The sequence below is a fragment of the Protopterus annectens genome, chromosome 10.part0, assembly GCF_019279795.1.
Source record: "Protopterus annectens isolate FY-2018-M chromosome 10.part0, PAN1.0, whole genome shotgun sequence".
Taxonomy (NCBI): Eukaryota; Metazoa; Chordata; order Ceratodontiformes; family Protopteridae; genus Protopterus; species Protopterus annectens.
In genome coordinates this window covers 394,981,241-394,993,740 of record NC_056744.1, presented here as the reverse complement: position 1 = coordinate 394,993,740, position 12,500 = coordinate 394,981,241, and the positions used below count along the sequence as shown (strand labels likewise).

The following is a 12,500-nucleotide window of genomic DNA, read 5'->3' as shown; positions in this document are numbered from 1 at the left end:
TGGTATAGATCCTGAGGGATCCGATGGTGTAGATTGTAAATAACGGATGACCGGTTGTTGCTATAGAATTTGTGAAGGCATTGGCATGTATGTGAATGGATTATGTACACAATCTTCCTCCAAGGTATCCCTGTTAAGATATCAGGCTTTCACACAGGTGTCAGTATTTTCACATCTTAACTGTTTTCAAATGAGTCCCAGCATTTTGTCTGCATTTGCCTTACTCTAACCACATCACTTTACCTTTAAGGAGACGGATTTGAAGAGTTACCATGCTCAGTGCTATTTTTGCTTGTCCAGATGTTCTTCGTGTTTCACTGTTGCAGTCCTCACATTTGGGTTATTTGCTTGCAGTAGTAGCCCTCAGTTGGCCTGATTAACAAAGTCTTGGGTCCTCCGTCATTTGCTGTCCCCTTCTTCCATGACGTCAGGGGCATAAAACATGCAGCCGATGCCATTACATCAGTCTTTCTTGCCTGTGCGGTACCCAAAGCAGAAGCAGTTTGCAAGTGTCAGTCGGCCGACTCCTGAAAATTTTCATTTTTGAGTTTCAGAACCAAAATCTTCAACTAAAGCTAAGTACCCTGTTGGGGAAACTTTTCTTGCTCCTTAATAAGAAGTTATGTCTTACCATAACGTTCCATGTTAGTTGTCTTCTCGCCGCCTTTCTTGCTGGATGGGTTCGGAGCCAATCCTGGGCTTCGACTCTGCCTATACTATAGCTCGAGAGCTATTTTTACCGGCTCGAGGCAGCCCTATATCCCACAATACCATGCGCTAACTCCCCAGATCTCGTTTGGAAGCGAAGACATAGTATAAAAAGTAATATAATAATAATATTATAATCCTCTTTTACGAGTACAGGTTACCTGCTAGTAACACTAAGGATACCATGAAAGATGCAACATATTGTATCTCCAGAAATGGAAGGACTCAGAACCTCGAGTCTATCCAGGCTAGGGAGCAGGAGGGAGGGGCGCAAGAAAGAAGTAGAGAAGACAACTAACCTGGAACGTTATGGTAAGACACAACTTCTTAATGTTAAGTTGTCATTCTCGCCTTCATTCTTGCTGTATGGGACAGCGTCCCTAGCATCTTAGTCCTGGGTGGGTCAATGGAACAGACTCCTGAGTACAGTGGAACCAAAGTCAGCTCTATTTCTGGAGGCTAGATCAAGCTTGTAATGGGCAATAAAGGTATGTTTGGACACCCATGTAGCTGCTGCACAAATGGCATCTAGTGGTAACCTTGCTTGAAAAGCCGTTGAAGTTGATAGTGCCCTGGTTGAATGAGCTTTAGGCCTAGAGGGTAGTTGCCTGTGTCTCAACTCATAGATCAAGGTAATAGATGTCAGCCATCTGGAAAGAGTAACTTTCGATACTGGAAGCCCTTTCTTGCCTGCAGCATGAGAGGAAGATCTGGTCTGACTTTCTGAATTGTTTTGTCCTGTCTAGGTAATACCGTAATTGGCGATGAACATCTAATGAATGTAATTTTTGTTCAGCTCTGTTGATATAGTGTGGGAAAAAGACGGGCAAATCAGTGGAGTGGTTTCGATTTGCTTCCGATAACACTTTTGTAGGAAGGAAGGGTTTGTTCTGAGAGTTACCCTATCTTTATGAAAAACCAAATAGGGAGGACGGACAGACAAGGCTTGAAGTTCCGATATCCTTCTGGCAGATGTTATAGATCTACTAAAAACATTTTCCAAGAAAGAAGTTTGAGGGAGCAAGAAGCTGCCGGTTCAAAAGGGGGTAGAATTAGTGAGGTTAGAACTAAATTCAAATCCCATTGTGGGGGTGGATCTTTGACTGGAGGTCTGAGCAACAAGATGCCCTTGAGAAAGGCTTTACAGAGTTTGTGGGACATATTTGCTTCGGAGAGTCCAACATGAAAATTAGCAATGGCCGCTAATTGTACCCTGATGGTGGCCGATGATGACCCCGAATGAAAAAGCTCCGCCAGAAAGTCTAGAACCTCATGAATGGGTGCATGGAAAGGATCTAGTTTATGCCCAGTGTGAAAAACGCTTCCATTTACTCGCACAAGTCTTCCTAGTATTGGACTTATGGGAAGCCAGAATGATATCACGAACAGGAGGAGAAATAAGGGGAAGCCTGGCTATGGCTGGAAGTGGAGCAACCAAGCTGTGAGGTTGATGGAATGTAGAGACTGATGCAGCTTGCCCGTGAGCTGGGTCAATAGATCCGGAAGGGGTTCCAGATGCCAAGGCTGTTCCAGTAGGTATTTGTGCAGGAACGGGAACCAAACTTGCCGAGGCCAAAACGGGGCAATGAGGATCATTTTGGATCTCAATACGGTAGCTTTCTGAATTAGTTGTGGGATCAATGGAAAGGGGGGAAAGGCATAAAGAAGACCCCGGGGCCAAACGTGAACAAGAGCGTCTCTGAGGGGCTGGCTTGGTAGAGGAAAAAGTGTGCAGAAGTCGAGGCACTTGCTGTTTTACGGAGTTGCGAAAAGGTCGCAGCAAGGCTGGCCCCATTTCCGAAAAATTCCATCTACTACCGCTTGATTTAGAGACCACTCGTGAGGCATGAGGATAGTTCTGCTCAATCTGTCTGCTATGACGTTGGACTTCCCGGGGATGTGCATTGCTATCAGAAACCGTTGAGATGAAATCGCCCATTGCCAAAGTCCGAGTGCTTCTCGACAGAGGGGGTAGGACCTTGTTCCGCCCTGCTTGTTTATGTACCTCACCGCAGACATACTGTCCGTTTGAATTGCTATAGTCCCCGTGGGAAGAGAGCTCTGAAGGGCCTGCAACGTCAAAAGTACCGCCCTCATTTCCAGGACATTTTATGTGCCGGTGGCATTCTGACTGTTGCCAAGTGCCCTGGACTGTCCTGCCCTGATAATGCCCCCCCCCCCCCCGATCAAGGAGGCATCCGTTGGAACAGTGGCAACTGGAGGGGGGAGAACAAAGGGTCTGCCCTGAAAAAGCTGAGGGGAAACCATCCACCAGGAGAGATGTTTCTTGCAAGATGGTGTTATTTTGATGTTGTGGGTCATTGGCAGCTGTTGAAAGGACCACTGAGAAAACAGCATCCACTGAAGGAGTCTCATGTGGAAGCGGGCTAATGGAAGTAGAAAAATTGCCGCCGCCATGAGGCCCAACACTTTCAATACTAGCTTGACTTGGACTCTGTTGGGCTGAAACAGAAGCTGAACATTCCACCTTATGTCTGTTACTGTCTGAGGTGGTAGTGTTGCAGACATTTCTGTGGTGTTTAATACGGCGCCTTTAAAGTTTCTACATTGACAAGGCGGACTTTGCAAAATTTATAGAAATATCCAGGCTGTTGCAAAGATGGATAGTATAATCCCTGGCCATTATGAGATCCTGTTTGGTGGTAGCGGAAATGAGCCAGTCGTCTTAAGTATGGAAAGACCTGGAATCCTTTCTGTCTCAGGTGAGCCGTGACCACTGCCAAACATTTGGTGAACACCCGGGGGGCTGTGGTGAGACCAAAGGGCAGGGCCCTGAATTGAAAATGACTCCCAGCCGGAAGCGGAGAAACCTTTGGAGCGCCTGTGTATTTTTATGTGGTAGTACGCATCCTGGAGGTCTAACCAACACATCCAGTTGTCTCTGCCCAAAAAGGGTAGAATGGACTGCAGTGTTACCATCTGAAATTTTGTCTTTAATACATAGTTGTTTAACCTGCTGAGGTCCAAAATGGGTCTCCAATCTCCTGTCTTTTTTGGTATCAAAAAGAATCTGGAGTAGATTCCGGATCCTAGCTGATCTGCTGGGACTGCCTGGATGACACTTTTTTTTTTTTTTTTTTTTGCATCGGAGGGAAAGTGAAAGGAATTTTGTAACCCTCTGATATGATCTTCTGTACCCATGTGTCTTGGGAGATGGATTGCCAGGCTTCTGGGTACAGAGATGATCTTCCCCCGACTGCCTCCGAAGGCGGACAGTCGGGCAGCTTCTCAGGGATGCTGAAAGGGTTGGTCAGGGAAAGATTTCCTGGAACCCTGGATGTCCTTCAAGAATGCAACTGCAGTCCTGACATATGGGTTGTCCTGCCTCAGGCAGCCCCTCGGTCGGCCGGATTCCAAAGTCTGGGTCCGGCGTCGGCCGATGTCGCCTCCTCACCGACGTCAGAGCGGCTGGAGTATAAAGGCATCCGCCGACGCCATCTTCTTCAGTCTTTCTTGCCGCGCAGTGCCCGAAGCAGAAGCCGTTCGCAAGTGCCGGTCGGTCAGCTCCTGTGTTTTCAGTTACCGAAGTCATCTAAAAGCTAAGTACCCCGTTGGGGAACATTTTTTCTTGCCTCAGCCGATGTCAGAAAAAATTGAAAAAGTTAATTGTTTGTCTTGTGGTAAACAAATACCTCATAAGGACTTCCATTCTTACTGCCTCCCTTGCCTGGGCCCAGACCACGACGTCTCTGCCTGTGCATGCTTTAATAAGCGCACACTCAGGCGCCGGGCAGAATTTGCCGAAGACTTTTTTGGCAAATCTTTCGCTTATATCATGCCGTCGGAACAGCCGACAGCACAATCTACCAAAAAACGCAAGGACCGGGACAGACCTCCTCAGCCCGTGTAGTCTACCGATACCGCGCCTAAGCCCTCCGCAAGTGCATCGGTCCCTTCGGAAGCGATAATTCAACCGCCCCAGGCCGACACCGGTTTAACGCGTTCTTCGGTCCCGGAGATTTCAAAGGTGCCAGTTGATTTTCCTCCAGAAACCGAAGCTCTAGATTTACCCAACACCATTCCTGTGGACAAGGTTACCCCTGCACGTGGGGCAGCTAGGCCTCCAGTATCAATGTCCATCAAGGCCTTTGCACGTGTTAAGGCTGCCAGCCAGGCCAAGGCCCATCCTAAATCTACTTCTCAGGGCCCCTCTTCTGATAGACAGATCATGACTCTTGCTGCAGATCTAATCTCTCTTATCAGGGGTTCTCAGCCGCACCCAGACAGAGGTTCTCAGCCGCCTGCAGATAAAAGGCCTAGAACTGAGCAGACAGACACCCTCTCTTCAGATGAAGCCTCTGGGGATTCAGAGCACTCGGATACCCAGGAAGAATCCTTCCAGGCCTATGAGGACTCGGATGCTGAAGATTCAATTCCCTCTGCCTCCCCTCCAGAGGATATTTCTTTTGGTGAAGTTCTCCACTCCATGAGAGAACATTTTCAGTGGCAGGGTCAGGAATTTTCTGACTCCAGAAAAGGCTACGTACCTTCCTTAAGCTACCCCAACACAGACCTTTAGCTATTCCTCCAGTGTTGGATGTCCTTGATGTATACTCAGACTCCAGTGCTTCGCCTGATTCACTCCCTCCTGCTCCTGTCAAGCCTGACTGGTATTACAGGGTCTCTGAAACCCATAAGCATCTCTTTAAGGCCCACTCTGTGGATCTAGAAACTATTTCACAGGGCCCCAAAGGAGTGGCTACTTCCTCGGCCAAAAACCCTCTGCCCGCTGACAGGGAAGCTAGGTCCCTAGAGAGATGGGGCAAAAAAGTTTATACCTCTTCCACCCTTGCCATGAGGTCACTCAACTGCCTTTTTCATATGTTTCAGTACCAGGATTACTTAATGGATGATTTGCAGAAAAAGTTAGCCTCTCCTGAGCCTATAGATAGAAAGGCATTGCAGGATTTGTTTCATAATACTCAGCAGGTTAGCGATCATTTTCTTCAGTGTGGTTATGATGCATTGGAAGCTTCATGTAGGGCAGCCATGACAGGGGCCGTATATGAGACATGCTTGGTTGAAAGAACAGCCACTGCCAGACCATGTTAAAGTTAAGCTCCTGGATGCACCTCTGGAAAAACAGAAGCTTTTCGGTACTAATGCACAGGATGTGTTGAAGTCTATTGAGGAAAAGGCAAAATCAGTACAGACTGTCAAGGATTTCCTCCAGGTTCAGCCTCCCAGATTCAGAAGGAATTGGCCTTCAAAGAATTGGTCCTTTCCAGACTCAGACAAGTTTCAAAGGGGAAAAAACAGGCGTGCTCGAGGTAGAGGGCAATACCGAGGCTCCTACAGGGGCCGCCAATGGCACCCACCCACCAAATCAGAGAAGTGGCGCAGGGAGTTCACCTGCACCACAGGGTGACTTGACTTTCACTCCGCCTACCAAGGCTCAGAGAAGCACCTCTAGGTTGAAAATTATCCTTATTCTCAAAGAACTGGCATATTTTAACCAAGGACAAATGGATTCTGGACATAGACAGAGATTACAGGTTCCACTTCCACACCTTACCAACGAGACAAGGCATGCCAAACCTGCCACAAAATCGAAGGGCAGAGGCTCTTACAAGTTTCAAAGCTGTTACCAATGAAAGCTATAGAAAAGGTTCCTCCTCAGGAACAAGGCCAGGGAGTCTATTCAAGACTGTTCCTTGTTCCAAGAAAAGAAAAGCAATGGAGGCATATACTGGACTTGTCCGTTCTAAACACCTTTCTCATTGTGCCAAAATTCAAAATGCTGACGTTACAGCAACTCCTTCCCATGCTGGGCAAGGGGTCTTGGCTGGTTACTCTGGACCCATACCTGCATGTCCCAATCAGACACAGTTGCAGAAGATACCTCAGATTTCTTGCAGGAACAGAGCATTATCAATTCTCAGCATTGCCGTTTGGCTTATCTACTGCGCCCAGAGTATTCACGAAATGCCTGGCATCAGTAGTTGCACCTTGCAGACTCCAGGGGATTCAAATATACCCTTACCTGGACGACTGCCTCATACAAGAAGACTGCAAACAAACCTTGATAAAGGACTATGTCATTCAGTTGCTACAGGCTTTGGAATACACAGTCAACATTCAAAAATCAAGACTATTGCCATCCCAAAAGATTATTTTTCTAGGAGCAAAACTGGACACACAATCACAAATGGCTTTCCTCAGAGGAGAAACAGCATTTACCAGATTACTTCAAAAGCCTAGCAAAACTTACCCAGCTGACCGCAAAGAAGATCCTGCAGGCCCTGGGTTTCATGGCATCTTGTATTCTTCTGATCCCTCTGGCAAGACTATACATGAGAAAGCTACAATGGTACCTAAAAAGCTTATGGTCTCAACACAGCCACAACCTAGAAGACGTAATACCACTTATTCCATGCCTGCAAAGGGAATTTTTGTGGTGGGCTCAAGCAAGCCATTTAAACCAAGGCATGCCTTTCAACAAAGTTCAAGCAAGTCAAACCATTACAACAGACGCCTCAGATCATGGATGGGGGGCACACATTGAGGGCAGATGCATTCAAGGTCAATGGACTCCCACAGAAATGCCTCTGCACATAAATCAAAAAAAGATGTTGGCAGTGATACATGCAATAGAAGCCTTTTGGAAAATCTCTTCAAGGCCATCTGCTAATAAGGACAGACAACACCACTGTCATGTGGTATATAAACAAACAAGGAGGCACTCACTCGTATCCCCTCTGCAGACTAATGGCTCTTTGGGAAAAGTCCCTGAAACTGAACATCCATTTGCAATCCCAGTTTGTTCCGGGCAAGGACAACGTTCTGGCGGACAGGTTGAGCAGAAATTTTGTGGATGCTGCATCCACACATTTTCTCACAAATAACTGCATGGGGAAGACCGGACATAGATCTCTTTGCTTCTCATCTCAATCACCACCTGGACAGGTTCTGCTCAAGGACACTCCATCCTCTAGCCTGGAGAACGGATGCTCTCCTTCAGCTGGAATACCCTAAAAATCTATGCATTCCCTCCTCTACCATTACTGACCAAGGTGTTACTGAAGATCAAAGCAGAGCAACCAAAAGGAATATTGATAGCTCCAGACTGGCAGAGGCAGCATTAGTATCCCTTGCTACTGAGCATAACTCACACCAAACCGTGGCCCTTGCCCCAATGGCCTCTGCTCCTGACTCAACACAATTACAGGACTGTACATCAAAACCTGCAAACATTACAACTGACAGCTTGGAGGGTTCCATGACTTTGACCCATGTCCCCCTCTCCGAAAAAGTTCAGGAAATCTTACTGGAAGCACGCAGACCTTCCACCAGAAAAACCTATTCGGCAAAGTGGAAGAGATTCATCATCTGGAATGCCAAAAAGGGCCAGGATGCATCAGTGATGAGCATACCTCAGGTATTAGAATACTTGGCAGAAATGTTTCATAGTGGCCTCTCATACTCTTCCATTAAAATTCACGCTTCAGCAATCTCAGCAAATTACAACTGTGACCCACCTGTGTTTTCGCATCCCTTGCTAAGACTGTTTCCAAGAGGGATAAAGAATATCAAACCTCCCAGAAAACCACCAGTTCCTGCATGGGACCTCAACTACGTCTTGGAAAAATTAACTCTTCCTCCTTTTGAACCAGCAGCATCTTCAGAAATGCAATTTCTCTCCTGGAAAACGGTCTTCCTGTTGGCAATTACCTCAGCAAGAAGAGTCTCGGAGATACAGGCCCTCATGGCAGTACCTCCCTTTCTCATTTAGTTTCTCTAAGGACCAATCCTTCATTCATGCCAAAAGTGATATCCAGGGTGTCTCTAAATCAAGCAATTCACCTGCCTACTTTTTCCCAAGTCTCAAAATAAAGGGGAAAAGCTGCTGCGTACTTTAGACATACACAGACAATTACGCTACTACTTGGACAGAACAAAGACCACCAGGAAGTCTGACCAACTATTTGTAGCCTATGCTGCCGGATTGCAGGGAAAGGCAGTCTCCAAGCAAACCATTTCAAAATGGATTGGACACTGCATCAGATTCTGTTATTCCTTCCATGGAAAGGGTGTGCCAGCCAATATTAGGCCACACTCAACCAGAGCTATAGCCACATCCACAGCCTTTCTAAGAGGCGTGGCTACAAAGGACATTCTAGAGGCTGCTACATGGAGCTCCGTGCATACATTTACCAAACACTACAACCTGCCTTTATACTCCAGATCCCGAGCAGGCTTTGCTTCTGCAGTCCTGCAGGGTCTTTTAGCTACACCATCTCTTGCTTAGATCCTACCACCCCCAGCTTGGCTAGGGTATTCCACCCATATGTCAGGACTGCAGTTGCATTCTTGAAGGACATAGTACAGTTTTGTACTTACCATAAATGTAGATATCCGATAGATATGCAACTGCAGTCAGGTTTTCCCTCCCTCCTACCCCTCTGCTTTTTCCTTGGGTCCATTCCCCCTCTCCTTTTTAGCTGGGGATATCAGTTATGGTGTATCTGTTTATTACTGTTGTGCATGTCTGGAATTTTTTGCTTATACATTCACAAAATTTAGCCTTCCTTGGAGGGCACCTGGCATCTGGGGCGAGAAACACTGAAGAAGATGGCGTCGGCGGATGCCTTTATACTCCAGCCGCTCTGACGTCGGGGAGGAGGCGACATCGGCCGACGCCGGACCCAGACTTTGGAATCCGGCCGACCGAGGGGCTGCCTGAGGCAGGACAACCCATATGTCAGGACTGCAGTTGCATATCTATCGGACATCTACATTTATGGTAGGTACAAAACTGTACTTTCTGTGGACCCCCTCTGCCCCTGGGGCGGCATCTGTTATTATTCCCCCCTCTGCCTCTAGGGGGAAATTCACTGCGTGCGGCAGGCACGACTCCCTGTGGTTTGTGGAAAGACATCTTTCCACCCCTCTGTCCCTTAGGATAAGGTCTAGAAGGCGTGGAAAAACTTGACTCCCACGGCAGAGAGAGTCCTACCATCTTTCTCTCATCTGGTGAGGGTATTCACCTGAGGCCCGAACAATTCCGAACCGTCAAAGAGGGGTGTTGGTGAAGGATGCCTTGAAGGGGTCGGCAAAGTTAGTTGCATCCAAGCGTGACGTCTCAACGCAACACCTGTGCCAGCGGCCCTACTCACTCCATCGGCTGCATAAGAGATTAGCCGCATGGAGGAGTTAACAATGGAGTTCAGGGTAGCCAGCTGAGAGTTTATTTTTAACCCCGCAGCAGAAGGATCCTGTACCGTTTCACCCAGCTCTGTGAGCAAGTCTCTCTGAAGGCGGGTGAAATGACATAAATAGTTCAGCGATCGCATAGAAAATGTCGCTGAAGTAAAGGTCCGCTTGCCGTACCTGTCCATGGTCCTGGACTCTTTGTTAGGAGGATGAACAGGTCCAGAAGGATCAGCTAATTCCTTCTTAGTGGCTGCTGCTACCACCATAGCATCAACTGAAACACCTTTGGTGAGAGAGGATTTGTCATCTGGTGCAGAAATAAATTTAGAAGGCCTCCTAGGGGTAGGTTCCATTGAATCAGGAGCTGCCCATGCCTTTCTAGCCACTACCTCCATTAGTGGGTCAAAAGGGGGAGGCACCCAGGAGGTGGAAGGGCGAGATCCAAAGGCGTCAAGGTAAACCGACTCTTCCTCGGAAGGTTTGAGTGTGGACTAGTTTCCCCTCTGTCTTAGGATCTCCAGGATGTCTGAAAAGGAGACTCCCTCAGAGGGGGATCTGGGGGAACCCTCCGACTCATCCAAGTCTGTGTCCGATGTGACAGACTCTGGGGAGTCTATGTGCTTCCTCTATAGGAGGATAGGAGTATAGGAGGGTGGCCAGAGACCGTAACAGGCACTACAGAGGGAGGAGCCGCAGAACTCCACCTTGGAGTGGACACTGGGTCCATTACACTCCTCATCACCTCGAAGGCTCCCCTATCAGACACCAAAGGTAGCTCCGAAGAGGCCGGAACTGCCCCCGGAACCGACGGAGAAGGCTCCGAAAATGATGCCGGGGCCGAACTAACCCGAGCCGAAGCTCCGAGAGGGAGAGCGGGGTCGGACAAGGGTCCGATGCCACTCACCCCCCTCTGAGCCAACAATGGAGTCCCGGCGCCCGGACCTCTCCATGGACGGAACCAATAAAGAGGTCGGAGCCGATACCCCCTCCTTCAGCTCCGGTGTCAAGGTCACAATTCCGATTAACTCCGGCTCCGAACTCGAGAGAAGAGTGAGGAGGAATGGATAACTGTATCGAAGGAGCTACAGTCTGGTGAGATGGGCTCTGAAGCATTTGGGCCAGTGCCTGAGATTTTGAGTCTACTGACCACCCTCTCGATGTCGTGGTCTGAGAGCTGGAAGACCTCTATGAATGAGTCCTATGACTCCGCTCCGATAGGAGGGGGGACCTCGGAGCCGATCTGACTGACTCTAAAGAAGGGGACCTAGAGCGCTTGTGCGCGGGGGTCTGCTCTAATGATGGTTTCGAAGCGGACCCCACTTTGCTCGCCTCGGAGCCAGCCAGAACAGAGGTCGGAGCAGTCTCGACAACACCAGCCCTCGGCTCAGAAGCTGGAGCCGAGGGTTTGGCAGTTTTTTGATGACTTCCCCGAGCCAGACTTGGACGGGGAGTCATCAGGCTTTAACAAGCTCCTTAGAATGAGCTTGTTACGCCTTTCCTGCAGGGCTCTTGAACTAAATCAGTGACAAATGGAACAAGTGTCCTGCAGGTGTAAAGGCCCCAAGCAATAGACACAAGTGTGACCATCTGTCAGACATTTTCTGACAGCACGAGTCACACTTCTTGAATCCCAAGACCTTAACGTCTTTGGACATTGCCCTAAAGACAGTCACTCAATCAGCACACACACTCACTCACTTGCACACAAGGGGGAGATGAGGGGGCTGACTAAAACAACAACACACACACAGGGGTGAGTAAACAGAAAAAACTAAAGCCTGTAGGCCTGATTATAAAAGTTAACTACAGGGGTGGGTAGGGCTTACGAAACAAACATGAAGTATAATATCGATAGGGAACAAAGGTAGGGAAAATAACCTAATAAACTACCTCAAAAAAATTCCTTTACTGACCTGAGCCGGTAAAAAAGGCATCCTCGCAGCGAAGTGGCAAACGAGATCTGGAGAGTTAGCGCATGGTATTGTGGGATATAGGGCTGCCTCGAGCCGGTAAAAATAGCTCTCGAGCTATAGTATAGGCAGAGTCGGAGCAGAGGTTCGGCTCTGAACCCATCCAGCAAGAATGAAGGCGAGAATGACAACTTAACATCAATGTCCGTAAAAGTTAATAATTGCATTTCTCGTGGAAAGCAAATACCTCACAAAGATTTTCATTCGTACTGTATTCCTTGCCTAGGCCCTGACCACAACGTACCTTGCTGTCAGTTTTGTGCTTTATTTAATCAATACACTGTCAGTCATCTGTATATTTTCGCCTCTAAATATTTCGGTTCTCTGTTCAGTTATCCAGAAATGTAGGTAAGCCATCCAACTACCGACATTCTGAAAAAACGCAGAGATAGACAGGCTGCCTAGGTCCAAAGCTACTGACGACACTTCTCTTAAGCCAGTCACCAGTTCGCTGATACTCGAGCGCTTTCGCATCCCCTGATGCCCACTACTTCTGATTCGTAGGCCTCTACTTAGACCCATTTGGAGCCGTGAGCTGCTTCAACTGTGGAACCTGCGGTTGTCTCTACCTTGGATGGGTCTGGAGCCGCTGTGCAGGCACCGCTTCCTTTGGAAAAAGGGGGTTAAATCCCCCTGCCTAGGCCCCTC

General features: G+C 48.1%; 1 protein-coding gene across 2 annotated transcripts in view; it reads left to right on the top strand.

Annotated features, from left to right (window-relative positions):
• LOC122813157 (influenza virus NS1A binding protein) overlaps positions 1-12,500 on the top strand; it is a 462,133-nt gene that overhangs the window by 235,082 nt on the left and 214,551 nt on the right. The gene's annotated exons all lie outside the window — the stretch shown is intronic.